A 16,298-nucleotide genomic window follows, 5' to 3' on the forward strand; every position below is an offset into this window, starting at 1 on the left:
TAAGGACAGCAAGGCAGTAGGCCAGATGTTGAAAGGAATCAATCTCTAGGGCTGGAAGGGAAAAACACAGCAATGTACAGCCTGGCAACAGCCTTTGGAAGCATAAAAATGATGCCAATGATATAGAATCGATATTGCGCAGCAGATGGTTGGCAAACCTCCAGAACAGCAGCAGAATGATGGTGTAGCTGCTGACCATCAGACCACCAAAAGGCAGAAAGGCTGAGTGTCCATAGAGCTGGCGATAGCAAGAGGATGCCCACAAACACATTGGTGGCAGCATTTGGAGCTGATGGTGATGGTGATGGTGAAGCAACCGGAGAACCTCTGAATGATGGGAGACTGATGATGGCAACAAGTTTGGGCACAAGGAATGATTGGCAATGTACAGAATAAGTCTCTCTTAGAGAACATGTTGGAGCTGGAAGAATGTCTAGAGGGTCATACAACCGCCTTAAGGGTTGTACAAAATGGCAAAAATGCCTTTTTGAGGCTGTTTTAATAAGCCAAAAAATGCAAAAAAATATATGATAATTAAGAGGTAAGTTTTGGTAGCTCAACAACCCCTCTCAAGTGTTGAGCTAAAAAATGCATTCCATGCTGATTAGCCTCTTAAACAGCCCCAAAAGATGCTTCATTAATGAAATCCCCTAAAACGAGGAGGGATTCAAGAGAGTTTCTATGTGAACCCTAATTTGGGAGAGTCCATCCACATCTATAAATAGACAGGCTGCCCACCATTCAGCCTATCCTTTTGTGCAAGCTTCTCACTCTACCGTGCAAATTTCAGCCATCAACTAACCTTCCATCTGCTGTCCAACCATCATCAATTACAGCCCATCACCATCCAGCCCTAGGTGGCCTATTTCCAGCCTACTGTCTGGAGGTCTCCTACTGCATCATCATAGCACCTAATCAATCTACATTTTCAGTATCTAGTGCCAAGCAACAAGCTATTGCCATCTCTCCCACTAGGCAACTGCTGTAATTCCTATGTTTTTGCTATCCAACAAGCTACCTACATTAGCACACACCTCTACTATTGTCATGAAACTAGCCTTCCATCTTGGATAGGGTGGTAATACTTGATTAAGCACAACAATCAATAGATGAGCATAAACTGAAATGCATACTTTACCTTAATAATCTTGGATATTAGACACTCTATTGGCCCCAAAACTGGCGTCCCTTTCAATATTTCTTTAACTTTAATTGCTAATGGATTGAGGACAAGCTGAGATTGCACAATCTCCTTGGCTAATCCAAAAGCTCTTTGTTGTACCAGCAAACAGCAAACAATTCAAGCCAATTGCCCCTTGACTTTCACCTAGGACTTGCTCTAAAGAAACCCTAACTCACCAAATGCTGCCCCAAATTCACAAAAAATGAGCTAGAATCTGAAATCCTTGACAAATCCTTGAATTTCAAGTGCCAATTTCAGTATACAATGCCCTTGACTAATGGCATGGATCCCGAGATGGCTGCTAAACCATAATTACAACTATAAATTAGGGTTTACAATAGAATTCCTCATCTTCTCCACTAAATCTAGCTCTAATCTTCTCCAAATGGCTGAGATTTGTTAACATGGCCTGAGGATGGGCTGGAAAAAGTGAAAGAATGCCAAAGAGAGAGAAAATTCAGAGTTTCCACACAAGAAAACCCCTAAATCTGCCTACAGCCTGCCTTGATCGGCATTAAATGCTATCACTTGCATCTTGGAACCTCCAAGATGCTGTCACTTGCTGCCAAATGCTGTTGCCAAACGCAAACGACCCTCAATTGTTGTTGTTTGATCCAAGATGGCTCCTATCTACAATCCCTGCCTCCAATGGCTGTTTTCTTTGCAAAAATCAAACCAGCAATACCTTCTCCCTAGGCTGAAAACTGAATTGAATGCCCTCCACCAGGCCCAAAAACGTTTTTCTTAGTTTGCATGGGTATTTGGGCCAAGTGGCAACCTTCTAAGCCCATTTTCAGCATTATCCAACCATTAAATTACTTTTCAAAATTAATTAATTTCAGCCCTTCTAACCGCGCCCAAAATTAAATGTGCCCATCCATAAATTAATTGGCTAGGCCATTTACAATCTAGAGTAGTCCCCAACCTCTGTTGACCCTTAGACTCACATTAATTAATTCATTAATGCCTAGGCCCTAGTGTCACCACTGCCACGTAATGGCCAAACAGTTGTCCTAGGGTCAAAACAGACACCAACTGACAACCAAAGCCCAGCTGGCATAACTTATCACAACTTTTGCCTTTGACACCCACTACATCCTTAGGGTCCTTGGCCTGTTACCCAACACATGCTAAACAACCTTGCACATTTAATTAGTGACTTAATCAAACGTTACTAGCAAGATTAAAGCATCTCAAAATTCCACATCCTCCTCACATATTGCATGATAGCTCTCTATCTCAAGTGATCAGTTTTCAACATTCTCTTGTGGTAAACTGTTGCATTTACCACATTTCAATCTCTGACTGCTATGTTTTTGTGGCCAGCCTGCTACCCTTCGCTATTCAGCAGTCTCTCATCTCCTAGTTGTGGTTGCAACCCTCCGGATCTTTCTCTGGTGGACATCACTCTTCAACACTCACTGCTTTGCCCTTGAGCATTATGTACTCTTACATTCATATACTGCATTGATTCATTCTCATGCAAAGTTCTCCTTCTCTCTATTTATATTTGTGTTTTTGTATTTTGAGTTTTGAGTTTTGTGTTTTGCATTTAGGGTTTCAGTTTTGCACGTCACTATCTGTGTCTTTTGTATTTCTATGGTGATCGTATACTCTTATGTTTCCTCAATGCAAACCCTAGCAATTTCTTCACCTGGTATCAAAGTCGATACTCTTGTAAAGAGTACCCTACAGGCACACAAACAACTCGTAACCAAATCACAATGTCTCAAACATCTTCTTCTCGAGACCCCCTGATGTCTTATCACGCTTCTCCATCATTGGAGGCCCTATGGAGGCATTATGGACTCAATGAAGAAGATAACACTATTAAGCTAAAGCACGCTTTACAACTGATTAGCATTTTTAAACAACCCAAAACAGGTTTAATTAATGAAAAATGCAAATTTGGTGTGTGGTTTGAGAGAGTTTCATTGGTCCCCCAAAACCCTAATTTTTTGAGGCACCCTTCAACATCTATAAATAGATAGGTTGCCCAATATTTAGCCTCATCCTTTTGTGCAGGTTTCTCACTCTACCGTGCATATTTCAGCCATCAGCTACCTACCATCTATTGTCCAACCATCACCAACTGCAGCCCATCACTATCCAACCCTCGGCGGCCTGTTTTCAGCCATCGCCCTGCTATTTGGAGATCATCTGTTGTATCATCATAGCACCTAATCAACCTGCGTTTTCAGCATCTGGTGCCAAGCAACAAGCTGCTGCCATCTCTCCCACGAGGCAATTGATACAATACATGCATTCTTGCTATCCAACAAGCCGTCTACATTAGCAAACACCTCTTCTATTGACACCTAATAGTTCTCTGCCTTGACACTCTCATCTCCGACTAGTGATTACTGCACTTGTGATCCATCTCCGATGGACATCACTCTCCGACACTGCATTGCTCTGCCCTTAGGCATTCTATACACTCTTACATTTTTTTGCATTTTGTGTTTTGGATATGAGTTTTGTTGATCTCTATCTCAATCTTTGTGTTTCAATCTTGGTTCTACATGCTGTGTTTCCTCAGTGCAAACCCTAGCATATCTTCACACAGTGTCAAAGCCGGTGCTCTTCTAAAGAGTATCGTGCAGTGATTGTGAAGGCTATTCTTTGTGCGAGACTCACATGCGACTCAATTCTGACTCATAATGTCTCAAGCATCTTCTTCTTTGGATCCTATGATGCCCTATCAAGCTTCTCCATCATTGGAGCCTCTAAGAAGGTATTATGGTCTCACAGAGGAGGTAGACACACCTTCACCTTTACCATCTTCTTCTTCTCATTTTGGTCATCTTACAAATAGATAGTTTGAGGAGTACTTGTGCATCACATACAATTCGGTTTACACTTCCCCAACGAGTGCTACTATTCTGTTTGGGCCAATTGGTGAGACTGACCATCTCCCTAATCTTCAAGGGACCACGACATTCAACGCATCTGACAATCCATCTCCTGTCAAAATGACTAAATGACTAGAGAGACAATAGGGTTTGCAAGAGAAAACACAGTGTGTACAGCAAACACTGAGAGAGAAAAGAAACATAGAAGATGATGAAAGATGAATCATGTTGATGAAGTGAATTTGATACAAGGGTGTCGTAACACAAAGGAAGCCTTGGAGTGTAGGAAGACTGCCGAAGAAGCCTCTGAGTCTGCAAACGTAGGATGAGGAGGTGTCGCCTAGAGCAAGGAAACTACCATCGAAGGGTGAGGAGCCTTTGAATCTGCAAATGCAAGGATAAAGAGTGGTACCTACAAGCAAGGAGATAGCCGATGAAGCCTCCGTCTGTAAACGTAAGCCTGATGAGGTGACGCCAACTACTGGAAGTGACGTCAGATGGTGAGGATGAGCCAGATGCTGAAAACGCAGATGAAGACAACCTTTGGGAGTAAGACGCCAGCTATGGAGTGACGTCAAAAGGGTGGGAAGCAACTAGGAAGTTAGAAACCAAACACAAGGTGCAACTACCTCTGATGAAGGTGATGCCTGTTGGAGAGAGACATCAGATGGTGAGCAACCTCCCTAGCAACCAAACGCAAGAAGATGGAGTCACTAGAAGGGTGGAGGATGACGCCAGATAGGGTGGATGCTGACGCCAAGAAAGTGTGGACTCCAAACACAAGGTGTAGAAGCACAGAAGATGACGTCGCCAACAATGGAGGATGGACGCCAGTTGAAGAGGAGCACACTGCCACCATAAACGCAACCAATTGGAGATGAAGACTGGCGCCAAGAGAGTATGGAGATGGTGGTAGGAGAGGGGAGAGAGAGAGATGATGGAAGAGAGAGTGTCAAAAGACTGACGCGAAGAGAGAGTGGGAATAACGGACTGAAGGATCAACTCTAGAGAATGAATGAGAGAGTGGCCTAAAAATAGGCAAAGTCAGTCTAGGGTGGCGCCCCTTTTTGGGACTGCAAACCCTAAACGCAAAACACAAAAACGCAAAAACGCAAACTACGAGTAAAGGGTGAAGGGTTTCTCAACATCTTCTTCATCACAACCAGATCTTGTATTAAGTGCGTATAACCCTTTTGAGTCGTATGAGTCAAAACCCTCTTCTGTTTCTCATTTTGGCATGCAAGATTTGAATGGTTTCCAATATGTTAACTTTAATAGAGAAGGTTCTTGAAGTAAACACCCTTCATCAAGTACATCTCTATCGTTTGTTTCATTTGGGCACGTAAACCACACTTCTTAACTCCCTCCCATCCCACCACTATCTTCTCTACATTTTGGTCTACTCATATCCTCATTCCAAAATCTCAAATTACATTCCACTTCCATTCAAAGAACACTGGATGTTGGATCTTCCATCTTCGCTCCTAATACTTTCTCTTTATCCATCCCATCATCTACCTACCCTCCAATTACTCCACCTCTTGGTGTATCGTTAAGGGGAATGCCACCCTTTGTTGAGTTAATATAGGGGTTGCTTCCTGAGTTCCACTCTCAATTACAACATTTTCCTCTTGCATAAGCATTGAAGTCGTCTCATTGATTGCTATGCAGCACAAGATCACACTAGACATATCAATCTCAACTTTGAGCTCCAAGAGTTTTCCATTGAGGTGACTATCAAACCCTAGTTTTTGTTGTAACTTAGGGTTTACAGCAAAGATTAACTAGAATCTCTTCCTTAGATGGCTCAAACTGCTGAAAAATGTTGAGATAACTTGAGAGATGGCTGGAGGATGAGAGAGAATGATATAAAGAGAAATTTTAGAGTTTCATCGAAGAAATGTTGATAAGCTACTGTTCCCCTACTCAAACAACCGCAGAAGCTGTCACCTACAACTTTAAACCACCAAGAAGACTGATGCCCCCTCTCGTATGCTGTCATCTACACCAAAAGGATCTTATGCTACTATCACCTGCTCTTAGAGGGATCCAAACTACTATCACATGTAGAACTAATCCCTGGTTGCTACAAATCACATCAACAATCTCTCTTTGCTCTCTAACAACCTTCTTCTCTCTCACAATGACTGGAATAGACTATTACCAACCCCTAAAAACGTTTTTCCTACTTGCACGGGAAAGTTTTGCCAAGTGGCAACCTTCTAATCCCATTTTTCAACGTTATCCAACTTATTAAATTAAGTCTCAAAATATTAATTCTAAGAATTATTTAATAATTATTCTAGTACTCAAAAAAATTTCATTGCATTTACTCACACACATGTATATTTGCATCATTGCATTACAATTATTTTTTCATTTCAACTTTGTTTTGTTTTTTAGGGCATTTCACTACTAATCTTTGTGCTTGCAAATCTTCATCTCTTTTGCAAGGTTTTATTTTTAGCGTAGAGTTAATATGCAAGTTTGCACCAATCCTACCTGGCTGGAGACTTGGAATGTGTGCCGATCCATTCATGGTTTCATCATCCTCGAAGTTTCACTCTTCGAGCAGTATAGAGGCTTCCCCTCCCAAAGTGGATCGTGTAGCATCTCTCTTGATGCTATCATGGTAGTGACTTCTATCTTGTTCTTCCAATTGGGATGCTTCCTCACTTCATGGTTCTCGGCACCTCCTGAAGACCGACGACTAGCTCCTCTTCCTCCTTCGACATCCACATCCAAGGTTGAAAGGGAGTTGCTTCCCTTCTTGGTATTCTATAGGTTTCCGCACTTGTCTTCTCGACATTAGCCTTCCTCCCCTATTGAATCTCCTCCTTTTGCATTGCATAAATTCATCATCTTTGTAAAGGATACTTGGGCACACGAATAATTTTTCCACAAGGAACACTATCCAAGTGGCATCTGCTGCATGAGTTTTCACCAACCAATTATTAAATTGGCTAGGCCAATTTGTCTATCCCTTAGCAATTATTGATCTTTAGGCTAGCATTAATTAATTAATTAATGCCTAGTCTCTAATGTCACCACTGACATTAGCGGCCAATAAATTGGTCTAGGCTCAAATCTAACACCAAGTATCACCTAGCACCTATCAAGCATAACTTATTACAACTTTTGCCTTTGATCCCCACCACCCTCGAGGTCCTTGGCTTATCATGATGTTGCATTGGCTCTTCCTTGGTGCATCTTGCTGTCCCAAAGCTTTTAAAGTGGTTTCTTCTTCTTGCCTTTGCTGCCCTCCTTTAAGGGGTTCAAAAAGTGCATGATCTAAGGATCATTTGTCAATTGCATAAAGATTTCACCTACTATCCTCAACTGATCTTCGAACTTGTCATCAAATTTCTCTTCCTCTTGTTGATCATCAGCTTCTAAAGGCCTAAAAGGACCCACATTTTGGTATAAACCAATATTATCAGCTTGTTGTCCATGCTGCACACCTTGTCCAAGATCACACATTGCATTTCCCCCAACACTTTGTGAATTTTCAGATTGAGAGACATCATCCCTACTTGATCCCATCTCACTATCTAAAGACATTCTTGTTGTAAAACCTAGCTGAATACAATTTCAGCACTAGAGCAAAGGTTACGACCTTCAATCAAGTGCATCGGGCCCACCAAGTCAAGGGAATTAATGGTATCCTGGAGATGAAACCATGAAACCAACCCGCCTCGGATAGAGTGGTAAATAACTTGATTAAACACTAATTACAACAAGCATAAAATTCACGTAAATTAGAAATGCACACTTTACCACTTTAAACTTGGACAATGGACAGCCTGTTGGCCCCAAAACTGGCACCCCTTGCAATATTTCTTTATCTTATACTGCAAATGAAAGGAGTGCAACTGAGATCCTCTAATCTCCTCCGCTAATCCAAGTGCCTTTTGTTGTCAAAACTGACTAGCAAGCATCCAAACCAATTTGTCCCTTGGTTTGCTTGGGAATTGGCCTTCACTCTACTCCTTGAAAGACAAATTCAGCCCCAAATCTAATTTTGGTTGGCTGGCCTCTTAAATTTCCTTGAAATTCCTCGATTTCAGCCGCTGAGATTCAAGTCCTAGCCCTCAATTATGAGCATGCATCCCGAGGTGGTTGTCAAACCATGATTTCTACTATAAATAAGATTTTACAACAGAGATTGACTTAAACCTCTTCCAAGTTCCTTAGATAGCTCAAACTGTTGAAAAATGCTGAGATAACTTGAGAGATGGCTAAAGGATGAGAGAGAATGCTATATAGAGAGAAATTTCAGAGTTTCATCGCAAGAGACGCTAAAAAGCTACTGCTACCTGCTTAAACAACCATGGAAGCTGTCACCTACAGCTTAGGACCACCAAAAAGATTGTTGCCCCTCCCGCATGCTGTCATCTGCACCAAAAGGACCTTGGACTACTGTCACTTACTCCTGGATGGCTCCAAATTGCTATCACATGCTATAGAAACGATCCCTGGTGACTATAAATTACATCAGCAACCTCTTCTTACTATCTAACAACCTTCTTCTCTCTCACAACGGCTGTAATAGACTTCCACCAACCCCTAAAAACGTTTTTTCCACTTCATGAACAAGTTTTGTCAAGTAACAATCTCCTAATCCCATTTTCCAGCATTATCCAACTTATTAAATTAAATCTCAGAATATTAATTTTGAAAATTAATTTAATACTTATTCTAGTGCCCAAAAAGCTAATTTCACTAGCCAATAACTAAATTGACTAGGCCAATCTGTCTTCCAAGTATCCTTGAGTAATTATTGACCCTTACACTATTATTAATTAATTAATTAATTAATGCCTAATCTCTAAAGTCACATTGACATTAATGGCCAATAAATTGGTGTAGGTCCAAATCTGACATCAAGTACCACCTAGTATCTATCATGCATAACTTATTATAACTTTTGCCTATGACAACCACTGCACCCTCGGGGTCCTTGGCCTATCACCATGAAATAACTATCATGTGCATCAAACATACCAAACAATCTTGCACATTTGACTAATATCTTAATCAAATGTTATCGACAAGACTAGAACATCCAAGATTTCACATCCCCATGATATCCTTCTTGGGCAAGAGACATGGGATACGCACCATTCCTTTTATGGTTTCATCTTCTAAGGCAATCTGCTCTTCTACTGACATGAAGGCTTTCCCTTCCGAGGTGGATCATGCAACATCTCTCTTGATACTATCATGGTGGTGCCTTCAACTTTGCTCTTTTGGTCAAGGTGCTTCATCTTCATCTATCATCATGGTTCTCCGCACCATACAAAGACCAATATCAAGCTCCTCTTCCTCCTTTGGTACCAACATCCAAGATTGAGAGAGGGTTCATACCCTCTCATGGTATGCTACAGGATTCGATATTTGTCTTCGACAACGGTCTCCATTTCCTATTGTACCTTTCTCTTTGCACTGTAAGATTTCATCATCTTTGTAAAGGGCGCTTAGACAACTGAATGATTTTCCCACGAGGGACATTGTCCAAGCAGCACCTACTACATAAACATTCTCAGCATGTAGTATAGTATACAGCTCATTGTGCAAAGCAATCCTAAGTGGATTCTGAGCTATCTCCCTTGGCAGTTCTTACACCACACCACCACTCCATCACCTTTACCCTCGTTGGATAAGCATGTTTAAGGTGTGTTGGATGTGACATCCCTTTTCATTCTTCCGCATGAGCATAGTTACTTAATCGATTGCAAATCATCTCTAATCAAATCACTTAATCCCACAAAAAAAAGGGTTCAATGTGGTTCTATCCGCCTTTGTATGACTTGGTAGGCCACTGGGCAGCTGACGTGCACCCATTGTCCGACGCCCTAGCCTCTCACGAGTGACTACTTGAACTCCCTTGGGCCTTGGTAAGATAACCATCGCCTCTGCAGCCTTGGTAGGCCATTGGATAGCTACCGTGCACCATTTGTCCGATACCCTGGCTGCTTTGGGGTGGGACACCTTAAGATAAATTTGAATTAGCCTTCCTTTCTAGCCTTGTTTTGGGCTTGAGAGATTGTGTTGAGCTAAAAAATGCATACTAGCATCTTAGACAACCCCAAAACATGCTTAATTAATGAAAACCCTAAAAGGGGGGGTGGTTCAAGAGAGTTTTTGTGTAAACCCTAATTTGGGAGCATCAATCCACATCTATAAATAGACAGCCTGCCCACCATTCAACCCATCCTTTTATGCAAGTTTCTCACTCTACCATACAAATTTCAACCATCAACCACCAACCATTTGTTGTCCAACCATCACTAACTACAGCCCATCACTATCCAACCCTAGATGGCTTGTTTCCAATCACCGCCCTATTGTCTGGAGTGTCAGAGTGCAGCGGTGCGGAAGCGTAGGACTGAGAGAGAGAGAACGCAGAGAGAGAAGGGAGAGAAAGAGACAGTGTACACTGAAGATCTGCTGTATAAAGAATGCTGAATACAAAGATATACACGGGCGCAGTGCGCTGGACTGCGTGTCTCCACCTCGACGATGCGACCTGCTGTCCACCTCGAAGTCTGCTGCAGTCTGCACTGTCTGCTGTCTGAAATCTATGAACAGAGACAGAAATCTGCACGGCACCGGTCTGTAATCTGCGACAGAGAATAGTGGCCAGACTGCTGAAAACGTCAACAATAAATAGGCGAAAAATCACCTAGAACGGGGCGCCAAAATAGGGCGCAGCCTGGAATAAAATGGCTGCAGGCAGTCGGACTGCCACGTGGCAGTCCGACTGCACAGTCCGACTGTGCAGCTGGTCCGACTGCTGGACTAGCTGTGCTGCTGCCTAAAACAGGCTATGAACTCTAACACCCCCTCTCAGAGCCTGGACAGGGCAGAAGCCTGAGGGATCTGGAATGTTGCCGAAGTAAAGCCTGAGGAAGCGCCTTCGTGAACAAATCCGCAAGATTGTCCTCCGTCTTGCAATACTCCACAGTGATGGTCTCATCCAAAAGCTTTTCTCGGATGAAGTGGTACTAGATCTCAATGTGCTTCGTCCGGGCATGAAAAACAGGGTTCCTTGCCAAGGCAATGCAACTCTCATTGTCACATCGCAGCAATGTAGGACGAGTCTGGGGGCACCCAAGCTCCTCCAACAATCTCCGAAGCCACACAACCTCGCATGTGGTGGAAGATGCGGCCCGATACTCCGCCTCAGTAGACAAAAGGGCTACCGTGGGCTGCTTCTTGCTACTCCATGAAATAACACCTGCACCCAAAGTAAAGCAGTAACCTGTTGTAGACCGCCTGTGGTCCACGTCACCGGCCCAATCCGAGTCGCTCCAACCTGCAAGTACAAGATCTGACCCATCTGTCCCTGCGGGGTAATGAATCCCCAAATCAGACGTCCCCCTCAGATACCGAAGTATCCTCTGAGCAGCCTGCCAATGCACCGTCTTAGGTTCACTCATGAACCCTGCCAAGAGCCCAACAGCAAAACATAGATCAACCCTGGTGTTGAGAAGCCAAATCAAAGACCCTATCAACTGTCGATAGCGGGAAGCATCCGCCAAAGGAGAAGCTGAGTGGGAAGTGGCCTTCCAGTTCGGATCCATAGGAGTAGAGAGGGCCCGACAATCTTCCATCTCAAAAGTCACCAAGAGCTCCTATACATATCTCTGTTGGGAGAGAAAGATCCCCCTCTGAGACTGATAAATCTCATGGCCTAAAAAGAAATGGAGTAGCCCCAAATCCGTCATCTCGAACGTCCGATGTAAAGCTGACTTTGTCTCCTGGACCTGCTGTGCATCATCACCTGTGACAATCAAATCATCAACATATAATACAAACAGCACACAACCTTCCCCCGAAGTGTGAACATACAGCTGCGGATCGGCCTTGGACCGCCGATATCCCAACTGAGTCTGGAGGAACGAATCAATCTTCTCGTTCCAAGCTCGCGGGGCCTGCTTGAGGCCATACAGGGCCTTCTTCAACCTGTAGACTTTCCCATCTGAAGAACCAAAGCCAGGAGGCTACTCAACGTAGATCTCCTCCTTCAAGTCACCATTCAGGAAGGCCGACTTCACATCCAGCTGATAAACAGGCCATCTCCTATGGCCAGCCAAAGCAAGAACAGCTCTAATGGTTGCCATACGAGCTGTAGGGGCAAAGGTGTCATGACAGTCAATCCCTGGGCGCTGGGCAAAACCCTTAGCAACAAGGCGAGCCTTGTGCTTATCCAAAGTACCATCACTAAGATATTTGGTCTTGAAGACCCACTTGACTCCAATCACCTTCTTCTTCGGGGGGCGTGGCACAAGTGACCAAGTGCCATTCCTCTCAATAGCCTCCAACTCAGCTTCCATAGCTTTCTTCCATGGGGCGGACTGGAAAGCCTCCTTCACGGAGGTGGGCTCTCGATCCTGCATAACACGGGACATCAAACAATAATTGGAGCAAACAAGCTCCGAAGAATGCGCCTGGTGCCTCCGTGACCGCCGCGGACCATCCTGCGGTCCCCACTCCTCAGGAACCCCCTCGATCCCTGAATCACGGAGTGTGTCACGGGCCCAGCGAGGAGGAGGCCGAACCTCCCCTCGTCGTTCTTCATCAGTAGAAGACTCTGGAATGTCCACCGGTGGTAACTCCTCAGAAGGATCCGGTGGAACAGTAGACTCTGTGTCAGAAACAGAATCATAATCAAACGGCACAGGCTCCAGTGGAACTGTAGAAGGAGCCAAACTCTCCCCTGGATCTCCAAGAACGGGATGCTCCTCACCCGTTGAAGAAGCCGGAACCTCCACAAACCGCACATCACGGCTAGTATATACATCCCGCTTGACGGGATCATACAGTCGGTAGCCTTGGGACTGGGAGCTGTAGCCAACAAATACCTGTTTTCGGGAAGCCGCTTCAAATTTGTCACGATGAGCCTTGGGAATGTGAACATAGGCATCACACCCAAAGACCCGAAAGTAAGAAACATCTGGCTTCGTCCCAAAATAAGCCTCAAATGGAGTCATCCCTTCCACGGCCGAAGTAGGGGATCGATTAAGGATGTGGACTGCAGTAGCCACAGCCTTGGCCCACAGAACCTGAGGGGTCTGTCGGTGCTCCATCATGGTGCGCGCCATCTCGATCACACTGCGGTTCTTCCGTTCTAGAATACCATTTTCTTGAGGAGTATTGGTATTGGCAAACTCCTGGTGAATTCCTCTATCTGCACAAAACCGAGCAAATTCATTAGACACAAATTCACCTCCCTTGTCGGATCGCAAGGTCTTCAACTTCCGGCCTGATCGGTTCTCCTCAAAAAGAAACCAATCCTTGAAGTGCGAGAAAGCTTCTGACTTTAGTGCCAAAAAGTAGGCCCATGTCATCCTGCTGTAGTCATCCACGATCAGCATGAAGTACGAGCTCCCACGCAGGGACTCATTCCTCATAGGGCCACATAGATCCGTAGATACTAGCTCCATCGGTGAAGTAGACCGCCGCGAAGCTGTGTGGGGAATGGCATCCCGATGCTGCTTCCCCCGTATGCAGGAGACACATGGCTGTTGGCTCACCACTATATCCGGCAACCCTCGAACAAGCTGTCCACGTGACGCCTTCCGAAGATAGTCATAGTTCAGGTGACCAAACCGAGCATGCCATAATTCAGACTGTGACTGTGAGGTAAGAAGAAGAGTAGAGAGGGCAGTGGAAGACTTCAGTTTGTAAATGCCGTTCTCCTCATATCCAGATGATAGAACCTTCCTCGATTCACGATCAAGGACTCGCACTGTAGAACTGTCAAACTCCACCAGAAGACCAAGGGAGCAAATCTTATGAACTGAAAGGAGATGGTACCCCAATCCTGGTACATGCAAAACCTCTGAGGTATGGGTGCCACCTCGTCCATCCGGAATAAGCTGCATCTTACCCCGACCTGCAATAGAAACTGAAGAGCTGTCTCCAATGAGAACCTGCCCACGCGAAGGTCGCAGCTGGGCAACACCATCTGATGAAGGAGTCATGTGCCGTGAGGCACCACTATCAATAATCCACTCTCGAGATTGGGGAGCCGCCATCGCAGCATCAGAAGCATTCGGTGAAGCGTCCTCAATGACAACTAAATGTAGAAATGCAGCTGATGAGGGTGCAACCACCACTCCAGAATCCTTGGTTTCCTTCTTCTTGGTGTCCTTCGAGTCTTTGTCAGGGCAATCCTTCTTCCAATGGCCAGTCTTTCCACAAATATGGCATGTGGAGTCTTTGTCCTTGTCCTTCTCCTTGTCCTTCTTGGACTTGTTCTCCCCCTTCTTCTTCTTTTGGTCCTTCCCCTTCTTCTGAGAGGCTTGACCTGTCAACGCCTCCATCTTGGAAGCATTCTGTCCCTTTAACTGTTCCTCTTGGTCCAAGACCATAGGAACCAACTCTTCCCACCGAAGAGTAGACTCTCGCCCCGAAGCAATAAGGGCAGAGTAAAATGTACCGAATCGTGGCGGCAACTGGGACAAGAGTGTGATCGCCATGTCTTCGGAGGAAATTGGCTTCCCCGCATTCTGAACCTGCATCTGTAGCTGCCTTAGCTTGTTAATGTGTTCCCTTAGCGAAGAAGACTTATTGACAGACAAGGTCCGCATCTGTACCTCCAAAGAAACCCTCTTCATCAAGGTCATCCGATTGTACATTTGATCAAGCTCCAGCCATATCTCACGAGCCACCGTCAAGTGCTCGATGTGAGCAATCACGGCTGTAGTGCATGATAGAAAGAGAAAGGATCGAATCCTGGCATTCAGTTTGTCCCAATGAGACTGGGCCCTGGCCAACTCCGCACGAGCATCGGAAGAGAGTTTGGACTCATCTCTTACCAAAGGCCGGTCAATATCTTCCTGTACCAACTCCGCCAAATCATAGGACTCCAAAATGGCCAACATCATAACGCGCCATATGCGGTAGTTGTCGCCGTCGAGCTTCTGATCTGTAGGAAGAGCCGGTAGGACAGGCACCTTCCGGTCCATAATCGCCTGGAACTCCAAGTCCATCTCTGTAGACATCTTCACCTGCAATGCCTTCTCAAATGCAAAAGCAGCCCCCTCTGACTGAGTAAACTCAGCCTGCTAAGGCTCTTCAGCGTCCAGAAGCTCCTTCACCCGCCGGAGGCGATGAAAAAGTAAAACCTGCACTTTTAGGTTGAAAACTCAAACTTTCTCCACGTCAAACAGCAGTAAACAGCAGCAAATCCACCACCTGTACTCCTTTCCTGTGCGCCCACACTTGTTTCAGCCTTGTTCCAAGGCGCAGCCCTCCTGTCTGCCCTTAAACGCAAAAAACGCAAATTTGTGTCGCGATGGAAACTCCTCTTCAGGTTGATTCTGCGCTCAGTCAGCCCTCAAACACTGCTCTGATACCATGTCAGAGTGCAGCGGTGCGGAAGCGTAGGACTGAGAGAGAGAGAACGCAGAGAGAGAAGGGAGAGAAAGAGACAGTGTACACTGAAGATCTGCTGTATAAAGAATGCTGAATACAAAGATATACACGGGCGCAGTGCGCTGGACTGCGTGTCTCCACCTCGACGATGCGACCTGCTGTCCACCTCAAAGTCTGCTGCAGTCTGCACTGTCTGCTGTCTGAAATCTGTGAACAGAGACAGAAATCTGCACGGCACCGGTCTGTAATCTGCGACAGAGAATAGTGGCCAGACTGCTGAAAACGTCAGCAATAAATAGGCGAAAAATCACCTAGAACGGGGCGCCAAAATAGGGCGCAGCCTGGAATAAAATGGCTGCAGGCAGTCGGACTGCCACGTGGCAGTCCGACTGCACAGTCCGATTGTGCAGCTGGTCCGACTGCTGGACCAGCTGTGCTGCTGCCTAAAAACAGGCTATGAACTCTAACATGGAGGTCTTCATGATTCATCTAATGTGTCATCATAGCACCTAATCAACCTCTGTTTTCAACTTCTCATGCCAAGCAACAGGCTGTTGCTATCTCTTCTACCAATTGACTATTGCAATACCTGCGTTTCTGCTGTCCAACAGGCCGCCTACATCAACACAGACCTCGCCTATTGTTGCCTAGCAATTCTCTACCTCGCGTGATCAATTTTCAACTTTCTCTCGTGGTACACTGATATGTTTACTAGATTTCAGCCTCCAACTACTATGTTTTGGTGACCAACCTGCTACCCTTCATTATTCAGCATTTTCTCATTTCCGACTAGTGGTTACAGCACTTTGGATTCATCTCCGATGGATGTCACTCTCCAACACTCACCTCTCTACCCTTAAGCATTCTGTACCTTGTTA

At 45.0% G+C, this 16,298-nt stretch overlaps 1 protein-coding gene across 1 annotated transcript in view; it reads right to left on the reverse strand.

Moving 5' to 3' along the window:
* LOC148008256 (metal tolerance protein C4-like) overlaps nucleotides 1–16,298 on the reverse strand; it is a 51,411-nt gene that overhangs the window by 18,741 nt on the left and 16,372 nt on the right. The gene's annotated exons all lie outside the window — the stretch shown is intronic.

Source organism: Lygodium microphyllum, unplaced genomic scaffold (assembly GCF_053477565.2).
Source record: "Lygodium microphyllum isolate KBCC unplaced genomic scaffold, Lygodium_microphyllum_v1.1.10 scaffold_224, whole genome shotgun sequence".
NCBI classification, from domain to species: domain Eukaryota; kingdom Viridiplantae; phylum Streptophyta; class Polypodiopsida; order Schizaeales; family Lygodiaceae; genus Lygodium; species Lygodium microphyllum.